At 53.2% G+C, this 14,333-nt stretch overlaps 1 protein-coding gene and 1 non-coding gene across 2 annotated transcripts in view; both read right to left on the reverse strand.

The window, feature by feature from the left end:
• KATNA1 (katanin catalytic subunit A1) overlaps positions 1–331 on the reverse strand; it is a 182,292-nt gene extending 181,961 nt beyond the window's left edge. Inside the window, exon 1 of the mRNA XM_029594070.1 lies at positions 91–331. The gene's annotated coding sequence lies outside the window, so the exon portion shown is untranslated. The remainder of the gene's footprint in view (positions 1–90) is intronic.
• Positions 332–666: 335 nt separating this feature from the next.
• Positions 667–737, reverse strand: TRNAG-GCC. Its single transcript has one exon. It is a non-coding gene; the product is annotated as a tRNA-Gly (tRNA).
• Between the last annotated feature and the right edge of the window lie 13,596 nt (positions 738–14,333).

The following is a 14,333-nucleotide window of genomic DNA, read 5'->3' on the forward strand; positions in this document are numbered from 1 at the left end:
GTAGCAGTAAGGGGCGGGGAGGTGGTGGCACTGCAGCAGGTGCTCAGCGGGCAGAGGCGAGACCTCAGCAGCAGGCGTGCGCTCTCTCACCTGCGAGTCGCTCGGATCCTGCTCCTCCCACGTTCTCGCGCTCCCGGATCCTCCAGGCTTGGACTGGCGAATTTCAGGCCGCCCTTAACCAACCAACCGACCGGCGAAACGCAGACACTCCAGGACCTACCACCTTCCGTGCCCACCAAATAAAACTCCCAACAACCCCTTTCCCTGGCCGGTCCTCACCCGGCACCAAAGTTTTTGAAGTCAGTTTATTCTACGTCATTTCCTCTGTGCGCGTAATGTCACCTCCCCCGGTCCCTGTTTTTCCTGCTGCGACGTAACGCGCCCATGTTGTGAGCCTATGGAAATGTGCGAGGCATTGCCCCCCCCTTCTGCTATTTAGTTCCTAGATATACACTTTTGAGCTCGGCTGGGTCGGCATCGGATATGAGGGTGATAAGAGGAGGTGGGAAAGAGGAAAAAACAAAGGTTAGACAGCAAATTGAAATTGAAGAATTATTTAACAACGAGGGGAAACATAAATAACTACATAAAATTATACAATTAATCGAAAAGCTTTGGAGGTATTACTCTGTTTTAAAAATATTTCTATGCTAGAAAAATTTATGTTGCATTGGCCGAGAATCGAACCCGGGCCTCCCGCGTGGCAGGCGAGAATTCTACCACTGAACCACCAATGCTTCGATGAAGAGTTGCTCTTATTAAATATACTTCAATATCAAACAATTTTACATGCTTTTTATATTTCACAGTTCTTAGGATCAGTATGCCTCCAATGTGCAACTGAAATATATTTCATAGAAACATAGTAATATGGGCATCCAGGACCTCACTCACTCACAACCGCCCTTTGTACAAACTGACACCACAAAAGATTGGGTAAAAACAGGGCCGCAGCTTTATTGACCAGGAGACCCGAGCCTTATAACATTTAATGCTTAACAATAACTTATCCCAACATCCCCCATTGACCGCCGCCTTTCAGCCAAGCGGTCAATACCAGCCAACCGACTCAAACACCCCCACCGGCCCCTACACCAAGATCAGACCTCCGCCGCCATTAAGCAAGAGGTTCATCCGGTGGACTCCCGCCGCTGGCGAGCAAGGAATCAGGCCAATGCGGCCCCCGCCTTCTCCTAGCAAGGGGCCTTCCACTCAGACAATAGCCCCCAGTTGCCCCCCCCTTTAATGGCGACCAACTTTACATAATAATTGACTTGCATTGGCTCGGGCCATCCGCCAGAACCACCCCGCTGCGACGACAAACCCCCAATAATTAACAAACAACAGCATAATCAACAAAATAACAGCAATAACAGAAATAACAGAATAACAGGGCGGGTGGGAGGGAAAACGAAGCCTGCCGCTCAGAAGCCACGAGCAACTGAGCAAGCCGGCTCAACGCCCGCATAAACCCTCCCCCGGAGACCCTTGCAGCCCCAATCCCTGCCCGCCAAACAGCTTTGTCCCGCCCCCCCCACAGCCAATTAACCCCCCTACTTCCCGGCTCGAACGCACGTGCTCTCATGCACACGTGCGCTCGCACCCAGCCCGTGCCCCTACCCCCGCCTAGCTGTCGCCGCCCCGCGACCTTCTGCTGACCCCTCCCCCCCCCACATCCTGGCCTCTCAGGTGCCCACCGGGCACTCTGACTCGGCCCGTACCTGCCTTTATTCGTGGGCCTGGGCCCACATTACCCCGGCCGACCGGACACTGCGATCCGGTCGGCCTTTCATAATATGGGCATCCAGGACCTCACTCACTCACAACCGCCCTTTGTACAAACTGACACCACAAAAGATTGGGTAAAAACAGGGCCGCAGCTTTATTGACCAGGAGACCCGAGCCTTATAACATTTAATGCTTAACAATAACTTATCCCAACATCCCCCATTGACCGCCGCCTTTCAGCCAAGCGGTCAATACCAGCCAACCGACTCAAACACCCCCACCGGCCCCTACACCAAGATCAGACCTCCGCCGCCATTAAGCAAGAGGTTCATCCGGTGGACTCCCGCCGCTGGCGAGCAAGGAATCAGGCCAATGCGGCCCCCGCCTTCTCCTAGCAAGGGGCCTTCCACTCAGACAATAGCCCCCAGTTGCCCCCCCCCTTTAATGGCGACCAACTTTACATAATAATTGACTTGCATTGGCTCGGGCCATCCGCCATAGACACGGGTAAAACAAACCCGTGACCCCCCAAAGATGCGGACCCAATCACCGGGGAAAAATGTCCTCCAAGGCTTCCTGTATGGAATTCAAAAAGAGATCCATGCCAAGGAATGATAAGTGCACCCCGTCTTTACCAAAAAGACCTGAGGAGGAACCCCAAGACCATTCGTAACGAATGTGCCTGCCTCCCACCCTTTCTAACCAGGACCCAATCTGTTGGTTGGCCTTAGCTCTACTCCTCCTCCAAATGACCCTAGGCGCCTCAGCGGGTCGCAGGATGATATCCGACCACAAAAGAACCGTGGACGGCAACAAAAGGGACACTGCCATCAAATCGCTACGCACCATACCAATAAACTGCCTGCTGGACATCTTTCCCCAATCATTCCCCCCAAGGTGAATTACCACCGCTTGCGGAGGACCCAACCGATCCCGCTCCCGCCGCACACACGCAAGCAAGTCACCCCAAACCATACCCCTCCTCCCCAACCAAAACACCGTCACCCCCCTGCGTTGTAACTCCAGATGGGGCCCATAAGGACGTCCGCACGCATGCTTATGCGCCCAGTGGGTATACGAGTGGCCGATGATCCACGCGGACTTCCCAGCAGGCACCGCACCTGAAAAGAAAACAAAGGTAACTACTGCTCACGGCTGGGGCGGCCTGGAACGCACATAACCCCTGTACGCCCTGGAACGCCACCTGCCAATCCTACAGATGACTCCCTCCGGCAACCCCGCCTCTGAAGCAGCCGTAGCCGCCCCAATACGGAAGGAATGCGTCCCGAAGGACCGAGCGTCGAGCCCCACGGCAGTCAAGGCGGAACGAAGAACCATCTCAAACTGATACTTCGTCAGTGGCCGCATATCGGCATGAACCAAAAATTGGACCGCACCCCAAGCCCGAACAAGGCAGTACCGCGCCGCGTTAGCCACCGGGCAAGTACGCAAACCCGGAACCGCCTGTAACACCACCGAAGAACCACGGCCACGCTGATCCGTCTTGGACCGTGGTATGCGAATGGCAACCGAGGAAGTGGTGACCACCACATGCGCAGCCAAGAGGCCGGGAAACTCCACACTGGACGCCGACCGAGCAACCAGCTCACTTACCCGGAAAGCGCCGAAAAAGGCCCAGACGAATGCCGTCCGAAACAGAACGGTTTCATAAGGAGAAGAACAGACCCCCGCTAACGACTCCCAGAGCAGCACCAAGATATCATGCGTAATCGGCCACCGTCTATCCACCGGCCTCGCCGAACACCGGGACCAGCCCAACAACAACCGCCGCACCAGGAACCGCCCAGAGGGGAATCCCCACCCATGCGCTCGCATGAAGAAGGAGAACCCGGCCAACTGCCGAGTCACAGCCGCCCGAGAACCACCCAGGCGCCGGGCCTCCTCCAAGAAAAGCAAAACCAAGCCATCCGATACCGGGCCCCCCGCCCAACCAACAGAAGAAAGAAATTCAACCACCTTGCGCGCCCCACCCACGTAAGCAGACCACGTGGAGGGCGCCAGCGAAGACCTCAGCAACATCCAGGCTTCCGGGAACCAAATTTCCAAAGGAAAGACGGCACCGAAGTCCCGCGAAGATCCGCATCCGGGGCCAATTCTCGGAACAAGTCCCACTTAAAACGAGAAAGAGAGTCAGCGATAGTGTTAACAGCACCAGGAACATGCCGAGCCCAAACAGTCACATTGAGAGACATGCAACGCAACACCAACTCCCGTAAGAGGTCCGACACCAACAGGCACTTAGCGGACCTCCTATTGATCACCTCCACCACCCCCAGATTATCGCACCAGAATACGACTCTCTTCCCAGTCAACCGCTCGCCCCAGATATGAAGGGCCACCACAATAGGAAAGAGCTCCAGGAAGGTGATGTTCCTCGTTACCCCAGACTGAGCCCAAGCGTCCGGCCACGCCGCAGCACACCAAGACCCCCGAAAATACGCCCCAAAGCCCGCCGACCCCGCCGCATCGGTGTACAGCTCCAGAGCAAAATTGGATGTGGGGTCCGTCTGCCAGAATTCCGATCCATTGAAATCCACCAAAAATCCGTCCCACACACGCAAGTCCGCCCGCATCGGCGCAGTCACCCGAATCCTATGATGCCTACGGAGCACGCCAGCCATAGCCGCAGACAGCCGTCGCAAGAAGACCCGACCCATGGGGATCACCCTGCACGCGAAATTAAGGCTCCCTACCAAGGACTGCAACTCTACCAGGGACAACTTAGGCCGCTCCACCGCCCTCCGTACCAACTCCCGCAGCCTCCGCACCTTGTCATCCGGCAAACGCGAACGCATGGCTACGGAATCCAACTCGATGCCCAGGAAGACCAGACGAGAGCACGGGCCTTCCGTCTTACCGGACGCCAGCGGCAGACCAAAATCCCTGGCTACCCCTTGGAAACAGCGCAACAAGATGGCACAGTCCAATGTGCCTGCTCGCCCCACAAAGAGGAAATCATCCAAGTAATGCACAATACCTTGCGACCCTGACCGTACCTCCACGACCCAGTGAATGAAGGAACTAAAAGCCTCAAAGTACGCACAGGCGATGGAACAGCCCATGGGCATACACTTGTCAAAATAAAACCGGTGATTAAAACGAAAACCCAGGAGACGAAAACACCCCGGGTGAACAGGCAACAGCCGAAAAGCGGATTCCACATCCACCTTGGCCATCAAGGCGCCCAAGCCACACCTCCGAACCCTGCGCACGGCCGAATCAAAGGAAGCGTAGCGAACCGCACACAAATCCCTTGGAATACAATCGTTAACCGACCCCCCAGCCGGGAACGAGAGATTATGTATTAGGCGGTATTTACCCGCTTCACGCTTCGGAACAATTGCCAAGGGGGACCAAATCATATCGGGCAACGGGGGCTCCTCAAAGGGGCCCGCTATCCTACCTAGCTCAATTTCCGAGTGCAACTTGGCCGTCACCACCGGCAACAACCGAGTCACCGTAGGACAAGAGATCCCCCCACCCACCAACCCCTGCTCCGCACACGGAATAGTAAATCCCCCAGAGAACCCGTCAAAAAGGAGCCGAGCCACCTCCGGCTTGGGGTAAGCCCGCAACCAGGGAACCAACGCCTCAACCCTGATCGGAGTGGCCGCCCTAGCAAAGGTGTTACTTACCAGGGGCTTTGGGTCCCGGGGGAACCCCCCCTCCCTCCCCTTGTCGCCGTCCGCAGCGAGAGGAGGGGTGACCAGCCCCACAGGAGGCGCACACGTGCCGGAACTTACAATCCGGGAAAAGACAGGACGACCTATTAAACCGCCAGCAGACATCACCGGTCCCGACAGTCTGCCGCCCCGCTCCAGCCGCGGGAGGCCCCGAACGAAAAGGCCGACCAGAACTACCGCCCTGCAGTCCCGAACTAACAGGAGTCTTGGACGTCATCTGCGTCAGCCAAAGGCCCACATCCTGCGTACCCCAAGTCATGAACTTGTTACCCTCCATCCGATCCCGGAACCGCTCGTCGTAGTTCAACCACGACCAACCCTCGTACGTTTTGCTGGCGGCCAGAATGGCGTCACCATACGCCAGCAAGGGACCGTACTGTTTAGGGTCCCGGTGCCCTATGACGCTGGCCAAACGCAAAAAAGCCCGCATCCAATTATGGACATTTCTGGCCACCGTAGGATGCGCCCCGGGAAAACGATCCCCGGTCTTCCTCTTCTTCTTCCCCTTCCTCCGACCCCTACGACCCTCCATGAGCCGGAAAATATCAATAAACTTTCTGCCGTAAATTTTCTTCCTAAGGCTCCGGGGAACCTCCTCCCATAACTCCGTAAGGGCCACCAAAGCAGGCGGGTTCCTATCAGAGGCCGCACTCGGCGCCCCAGCGCCCATGGACTGACCCGAATCAGAAGAGTCGGACGAGGAGGAGGAGGAAGACGAGGTAGACGCAGACGAACTCGAGCGCCCTCGCTTTTTTCTCCCTTTTCCCTTCTTGCGCCCCGCAGCCACGCCCGCGTCGTCCCCCCCTCGGACTGGCGCCACCCCCACCGCACCTAACGCCCCCACCCCTCCATCCTCCAAGGCACCCACCGACACCCTCTCCCCTTCCCGAGGAAAGATAACCAACTCACCCTGAGGAAGCCGCTCCTCCTCCGCAGCACCGACAGGCCCCTCCGGCGCCCGAGGCATACCGCGCTCAGCTGACACCGCTGCCGTCCGCCAAGCCTCCCGCTGCGAAGGGCCAGGAGCATCCCACTGGCCCTCGTCCCACTCCTCCTGCGGAGAAAGAATACCAGACACCAGCGGAGATACCCCTCCGGGAGCGAGACCCGGGGCAGCAACAGCAACGCCCCCGACCTCCACCGAGGCGGCCCAGGACCCCCCCAGCCCCACCGGCCCACCCGAGCCAGCCCCAAAACCCCGGCCAAGCGGCCCCGGCCTGCCCCGCCCCCGAGGCAACTCCAGAAGGCCAGAACTCTCCACTCCACTCTCATCAGACCCCGACACCCCGCAAGGCACAACCCAAAGCGCACCCCCCCGAGGCCGGGAAGGCAGACCCAAAGCTCCCCCACCACCGCCCACAGAAACCCCGCGCCCCTGTACTGCAGCCCCCCCAACCGGCGCCCGCCACCCCCTATCTGCCCCGCGAAGAGAACCACTACCAAAACCCTGCAACCGGGCACCCCGGGACCGCCCCCTACCGGACTGAGACACAGGCCTACCAGGCTCCCCAGGGAAAATGACCCCCGGAACCCCCGATAGACCCACCAAAACCGGCTCAGGAAGCCCCCCCTCAATGCGCCCCCGGCCACCAGACCCCACCCCAGCCCCCTCACCGCCCAAAGGCCCAGCCCCCCCCACAAAAGCCAAAGCACCCATCCTACCCCGGGGACGGGATCGGGAAACACGAGCCCCCCTGCCCCTACTCAGCCCCCTGCCCAACACAGGAAAGACGGACACCAAGGACCCCACCGCATCCGCGGACTCAGCACCAGGAAGCAGAAGGGGAACTGTGGAAACCCCCCCCCCCCTGCCACCTCGGACCCCACCAAACCCCCGAGCACTCACCCGACTGGTCCCGGACCCTGCAGCAGGCCGGCCCGGCATCAGGATAGGCAGACCGAATTCCTCCTCATCTCCAGGGACCCAGGCAGCCTCCTCCGAATCCATGAGGACAACCAGCGAGTCAGCCCAGCGCCCAGAATACACACACAAGCCGGCAGCCCCCGGCTCCCCAGCGACCTGTTCCTCCGGATCACGAACAGCACACCAGACGACAGACCACAAGAACTGGCGCTGAGGGAACGAGACGAGCGCTAATCTCCCACGGTCAACCGAGGACCAAGCCCGCCCCGCACAAAAACCTGCACGGCACCAAAAAACCCCCGTGCAGCACAAAAACGAAGCCTGCCGCTCAGAAGCCACGAGCAACTGAGCAAGCCGGCTCAACGCCCGCATAAACCCTCCCCCGGAGACCCTTGCAGCCCCAATCCCTGCCCGCCAAACAGCTTTGTCCCGCCCCCCCCACAGCCAATTAACCCCCCTACTTCCCGGCTCGAACGCACGTGCTCTCATGCACACGTGCGCTCGCACCCAGCCCGTGCCCCTACCCCCGCCCAGCTGTCGCCGCCCCGCGACCTTCTGCTGACCCCCCCCCCCCCCCACATCCTGGCCTCTCAGGTGCCCACCGGGCACTCTGACTCGGCCCGTACCTGCCTTTATTCGTGGGCCTGGGCCCACATTACCCCGGCCGACCGGACACTGCGATCCGGTCGGCCTTTCAAAATGACGGCAGAAGAAGACCAAATGGCCCATCCAGTCTGCCCAGCAAGCTTCCCTCATTTCTTCTCCCATACTTATCTGTTTCTCTTAGCTCTTGGTTCTAATTCCCTTCCACCCCCGCCATTAATGTAGAGAGCGGTGATGGAGCTGCATCCAAGTGAAATATCTAGCTTGATTAGTTAGAGGTAGTAGGGGTAGTAACCGCCGCAATAATTTTTAGCCCTAAGGCAGCTTTTTTCTAACCCTTTCAAGCTCAAGGCCTAGATGGACGTATAAAAATGCCTTTTGTGTGTATATAAAAACTTTTAAATAAATAAACCCATCATGATAGACTACCTCCCTTTATAACCAAATGCAGATAAGAGAAAACTCAATATGGTGTGGACTGCTAGCTAATAGCAGCTAATAGCTGAATCAATAACATCCATTAAACTGTGTGCCAAATTTAGCTCACGGTTTCTTAACATTCTTTTTTAATTCCCGATGCAGCAAGCTAATGCTATGCTAATGCATCAGGAGTTTTAAAAAATTGCACAGACTGGAAAATGTGTGTTCTGCACAGGCTGAACACATATTTTAAATCTGAATGGTGAGGTTTGGGGAGGAGGTCTGCTCGCTCCTGGAGTGATTTGACACCTACAGAATCCCATCCCATCCACTGTGAAAAGGCAGTGCAGTGTTGGATTGGCTGGAGCATTCGTGGCTCAGTGGCTTTTCTCTGAAGTCGAGGTGGGGGGAACTGGTGCGGAAGGGGCAGAGAAGTCATCTGATCATGATGGGAAGAAACTGTACATGGTGCCTGAAAGTGGAACAGTGCCTTCTGTTTGGACAGGCTGCAGTGGGTGCCAATCAAGAAGCTGAAAGAGAGCCCTGGGACCTGTCGGTGCAGCTTAGTTCCAGGCAGGGGTCCTGCTGCTCTCTACCCACTTCTGAGATGTCCCAGCAGAAAAGGCACTGAGTGGAAAATAATTTTCTCCAATTTGTTTAAATGAGCTACTTACTAATTTCATGGAGTGTCCCCTAGTCCTATTATCTGAGAGAGTAAATAACTGATTTACATTTACCTGTTCAAGTCCTTTCCTGCTTTTGTAGACTCTATCATATCCCTCCTGTCTCTTCTAAAAGCTGAACAGCCCTAACCTCTTTAGCCTTTCCTCATAGGGAATTTGTTCCATGCCCCTTATCTTTTTGATCACCCTTCCCTGCACTTTCCCCAGTACAACTATATCTTATTTTTAAGATGCAGCGACCAGAATTGCACACTTTATTCAAGGTGCAGTCTCACCATGGAGCGATACAAAGGCATTATTACATCCACCATTTGCCATTCCCTTCCTAATAATTCCTAATATTCTGTTTGCTTTTTTGACTGTCACAGCACACTGAGCCGACGATTTCAATATATTATCCACTATGATGCCTAGATGCTCGCTCACTTCCCACCCCAAGTACAGGGTGCCCTTTCTGGGTCCGGCTCATGTGTGCATGTGAGCCAAGTTGCTGTAGAAGCACTGCTCCAGGCAAACCTGCTTGCATTTTGGAGCCTCCTTTACGTTCATTTAAGTCTTTGGCCATAATATGTGCATCCAGGACCACACTCGCTCACCACCATCCTTTCACAACTAATAATGACATTAAACATCCGTTTGGGAAAAATAAGGCCGCAGCTTAATTAACATACAGGCCCGAGCCGGTCAATTAACCATTAACAAATACGTTTCAGCTTCCATCCCCCAACCATCCGCCGCTCCCCGGCAGGATAGTTCATACCAGCCACTCGGCTCGATGTTCCAGCCTTTCACACCGGGTTCGGACTCCCGCCACCTGCCTGCAAGGAACCAACCCGGGTGGACTCCCGCCGCCAACCTGCAAGGAGTTTGGCCAAGAGTCTCCCACCACTTTCAGCAGGGAGCCCCCATCACCGACAACAGCCCCCAGTTGTCAACCACCGTTCGCTTCAAGCTGAAACCCCTTTAACCAACAATAACAATAACATTATGGCTCGGGCCAACCGCCAAAGACACGGGCATACCATGCCCAGTGACCCCCAAAGATGCGGCCTCACTTTACCGAGGAAACAGTTCCTCCAGAACCTCCTGAATGGAATTAAGGAAGAGGTCCATCCCCAGGAATGACAGGTGGACCCCGTCCTTCCCGAACAACCCCGTGACTTTTCCCCAGGACCAGTCATGCCGAATGTGGCGCCCGCCCAATCGGGCCAACCACGACCCAATTTGTTGATTGGCTTTGGACCGACTCCTACGCCACATCACTTGTTCCCATTCAGCAGGCCGCACGATTATGTCTGACCAGCACAGCACGGTGGTCGGCAGCAAAATAGAAATGGTCATCAAGTCCTTACGGACGATGCTAATGAAATGCTTCCCGGACATCTTACCCCAGTCATTACCTCCCAAGTGGACCATGAGGGCGCGCGGCAGACCCCGCCGCTCACACTCCCTCCGTACGCAAGGTATCAACTCGTCCCAGACCATACCCCTGCGCCCCAGCCAATGTACCCGCACCCCTCTGCTGGACAAATCCAAGTGAGGCCCGTAAGGTCGTCCGCAGGCATGCCTGTGCGCCCAAAAAGTGTAGGAATGCCCAATGATGGTATCACCGCAGGAGTGTGGGGCTCGTCTTCAGGTAGGTTTCGTCTATGAATTTAGTCATTTAGAATTTGGAAACACGCTCAGCGAGCGTGAGGTAGCTCCAAACTGCTTTGGAGACGGAAATTACTGAATTGCTGCACTTCCTGCGGGGGTATATGTACCCGTGCTGACGTCAGATCCGTCTCCAACTGCTAGCACGAGCACACTATACCCACTTGTTTTGAGTCCATCTGCTACACGCTAGGAAAACCTTTTTTGAGCCCAGCTACACTAACTGCACTAACCACATCCTCTGGCAACAAATTCCAGAGCTTTATTGTGCGCTGAGTGAAAAACAATTTTCTCCGATTAGTCTTAAATGTGTTGCTTGCTAACTTCATGGAATGCTCCCTAGTCCTTCTATTATTCGAAAGGGTAAATAACCGAGTCACATCTACTCGTTCAAGACCTCTCATGATCTTAAAGACCTCTATCATATCCCCCCTCAGCTGTCTCTTCTCCAAGCTGAGAAGCCCTAACCTCTTCAGCCTTTTCTTATAGGAGAGCTGTTCCATCCCCTTTATCATTTTGGTTGCCCTTCTCTGTACCTTCTCCATCGCAACTATATCTTTTGTGAGATGCAGCGACTAGAATTGTACACAGTATTCAAGGTGCAGTCTCACCATGGAGCAATACAGATGCATTATGACATTTTCTTTTTATTAACCATTCCCTTCCTAATAATTCCTAACATTCTGTTTGCTTTTTTGACTGCTGCAGCACACAGAGCCTACAATTTTGAAGTATTAACCACTATGATGCCTAGATCTTTTTCCTGGGTGGTAGCTCCTAATATGGAACCTAACATCGTGTAACTACAGCAAGGGTTATTTTTCCCTACATGCAACACCTTGCACATGTCCACATTAAATTTCATCTGCCATTTGGATGCCTAATCTTCCATTCTTGCAAGGTCCTCCTGTAATGTATCATAATCCACTTGTGATTTAACTACTCTGAATAATTTTGTATCATCCGCAAATTTGATAACCTCACTCGTCGTATTCCTTTCCAGATCATTTATATATATATTGAAAAGCACCGGTCCAAGAACAGATCCCTGAGGCACTCCACTGTTTACCCTTTTCCACTGAGAAAATTGACCATTTAATCCTACTCTCTGTTTCCTGTCTTTTAACCAGATTGTAATCCACGAAAGGACATCGCCTCCTATCCCATGATTTTTTAGTTTTCTTAGAAGCCTCTCATGAGGGACTTTGTCAAACGCTTTCTGAAAATCCAAATACACTATATCTACCGGTTCACCTTTATCCACGTTTATTAACCCCTTCAAAAAAAATGAAGCAGATTTGATAGGCAATACTTCCCTTGGGTAAATCCATGTTGACTGTGTTCCATTAAACCATGTCTTTCTATATGCACTATGATTCTGATCTTTGATCTTGAGAATATTTTTCCTGGCACTGAAGTCAGGCTCACTGGTCTATAGTTACCCGGATCGTCCCTGGAGCCTTTTTTAAATATTGGGGTTACATTGGCCACCCTGCAGTCTTCAGGTACAATGGATGATTTTAATGATAGGTTACAAATTTTTATAGATCAGAAATTTCATTTTTGAGTTCCTTCAGTACCTTAGTCAAGTGCTTGTTTGGTTTGGAGGGTTTTTGTGAGCAGCTCCCTCCTTCCATCATAATTTTGTCTTTTCTTTGGAAGATCTGCCATCTTTTTTTTTTTTTTTGTGCTTTTATGGCTTCTTCGGGTCCGCCTCCCCTCGGGAGCCTACCTCTGCATTTCCAGCTATTTCTCTTGTTCCCGTCCTGCCTCTTCCTCCCTCTCCCACTCCTCCCCCTTCTCTCCCCTCTGTTTTTCTCAGCGGGCCCTACCCTCAGCTCCCGCATGTATTTGCTGGTCCTGGGCCTGAGGAAACTGCCATGGATGCCAGGAATTCTAGCGGCAGTGAGGAGTGCAGCGCGGTGGTGCCTGATGCCGAGCATGATTTGAGAACCCTCCATCCTAGCCTGTCCATGGTGCAAATTCCAGCATACTTGCTCAATTTGTGGAGAAGCCCATTCAGCTTCCAAATGTGGTAAAAGAGCTGGGGGTGGTACAGTGTGTGTGTGTGGGGGGGGGGGGGGGGGGGGGAGGCAAATAAGGATGTATTGTTTAGTAGAGTTCCTACAACTGTTTGTTTAGAAAGAATGTTGGGCTGGTTGGAGAGATATTCAAATAGAGATGGCAGCAGTTATTTTGCGGGAGGGTTTTGACAAAGGATTTTTGATTCCTTATGAAGGTCTGGGGTGTGGGGGTGGGCTAAGGCATGCCAGGTCGGTTACTTGTTTCCAGGAATGGTTCAGGATAAGTTTACAGTGGAGTTGGATTTAGGGCGGATTGCAGGTCCTTTTACAGTTACACCTTTCGAGGTCATGCATTTGTCCCCGTTGGCAGTAGTGCCTAAAAAAGAAGCAGGCAAGTTTAGGATGATATTGAATTTGCCCACTCCTTTAGGTGCATCAGTGAACTATTTTGTTCCACATGACTGGTGTTCTATTCGGTATGCAAGTTTTGATGAGGCAATTGATTTAGTGAGAAGAGTGGGGCGGGGTGCCCTTATGGCCAAAGCGGATATTGAATCATTTAGGTTGCTACCTATTCATCCGGACAGTTTTCACTTGCTGGGCTTTATCTTTCAGGATCATTTTTTTTGTGGACTGTTGCCTTACAATGGGATGCATGATGTCCTGTGCATTTTTCGAGATTTTTAGTTCATTCATTGGGTGATGGTTCAGATGGTGGGATGTGAGTCTATGTTGCATTACCTGGACGATTTCTTATTTGTGGGACCCATGGATGGGGGGCGGGTGGAGGGGGCAGGATTGCAAGACACTGTTACAGGGTTTCATGGAAGTGGCAAGGGTGTTTGAAGTATCAATTGCTCACAGCAAAACATTTTTGGGTATAGAACTAGATTTAGTGGATATGGTTTGTCGCTTGCCAATGGAGAAGGTGGGAAGGTTGAAGGAATTGGTGCGATTAGTGCATTTTTTCAAGAAAGTTACACTGTGTCAGATGCAGTCTTTGATAGGCTCTTTTAACTTTGCTTGCTGGGTCATTCCTAAGGGCCATATGTTTATTTGCAGACTTTCATCTACGACGATAGCAATTAAAGTAGCACACCATTTCATTCGGGTGACCAAAAGGATAAAGAGTGAGTTGGGTGTGTGGGATTCGTTCTTGGATTCTTTCAATGGAGTACTAGTTATGCAGAAGGAACAGGTGTCCAACCAACAGTTAAGAGTTATATTCTGCTACAGTGGGTGCCATGGGCTTTGGTGTGTATTGGCAAGAAGCCTGGTGTGTGGCTCGGTGGCCTGTGGAATGGTTGAAGCGGGTGTCACTAGAAACATCACTTTTTTTTTTAGCTCCTCCCTATTGTTGTGGCCCTGGCTTTATGGGGTCATGGGTTAAGGGATAGGAGGGTTCTGTTTTGATGTGAGAATATAGGTGTTATAGAAGTGATTAACAGGCAGTCAGCCAGATATGAGTTCGTGTCTGCTTTATTGAGGGAGATTGTCCTTTTGTGCTTAAGATGGAATATTACTGCTAGACTGCTAGACTTAAGCAAATTCACGGTGTCAAATTTAATTGCAGATGCCCTTTCTCTTTGCAAGTGGGATTCTTTCAGGCATTTGGCCCCACACGCAGACGTGGAAGGAGCTCCGGTTCCAGCCT

Source organism: Rhinatrema bivittatum, chromosome 3, assembly GCF_901001135.1.
Source record: "Rhinatrema bivittatum chromosome 3, aRhiBiv1.1, whole genome shotgun sequence".
Lineage (NCBI taxonomy): Eukaryota > Metazoa > Chordata > Amphibia > Gymnophiona > Rhinatrematidae > Rhinatrema > Rhinatrema bivittatum.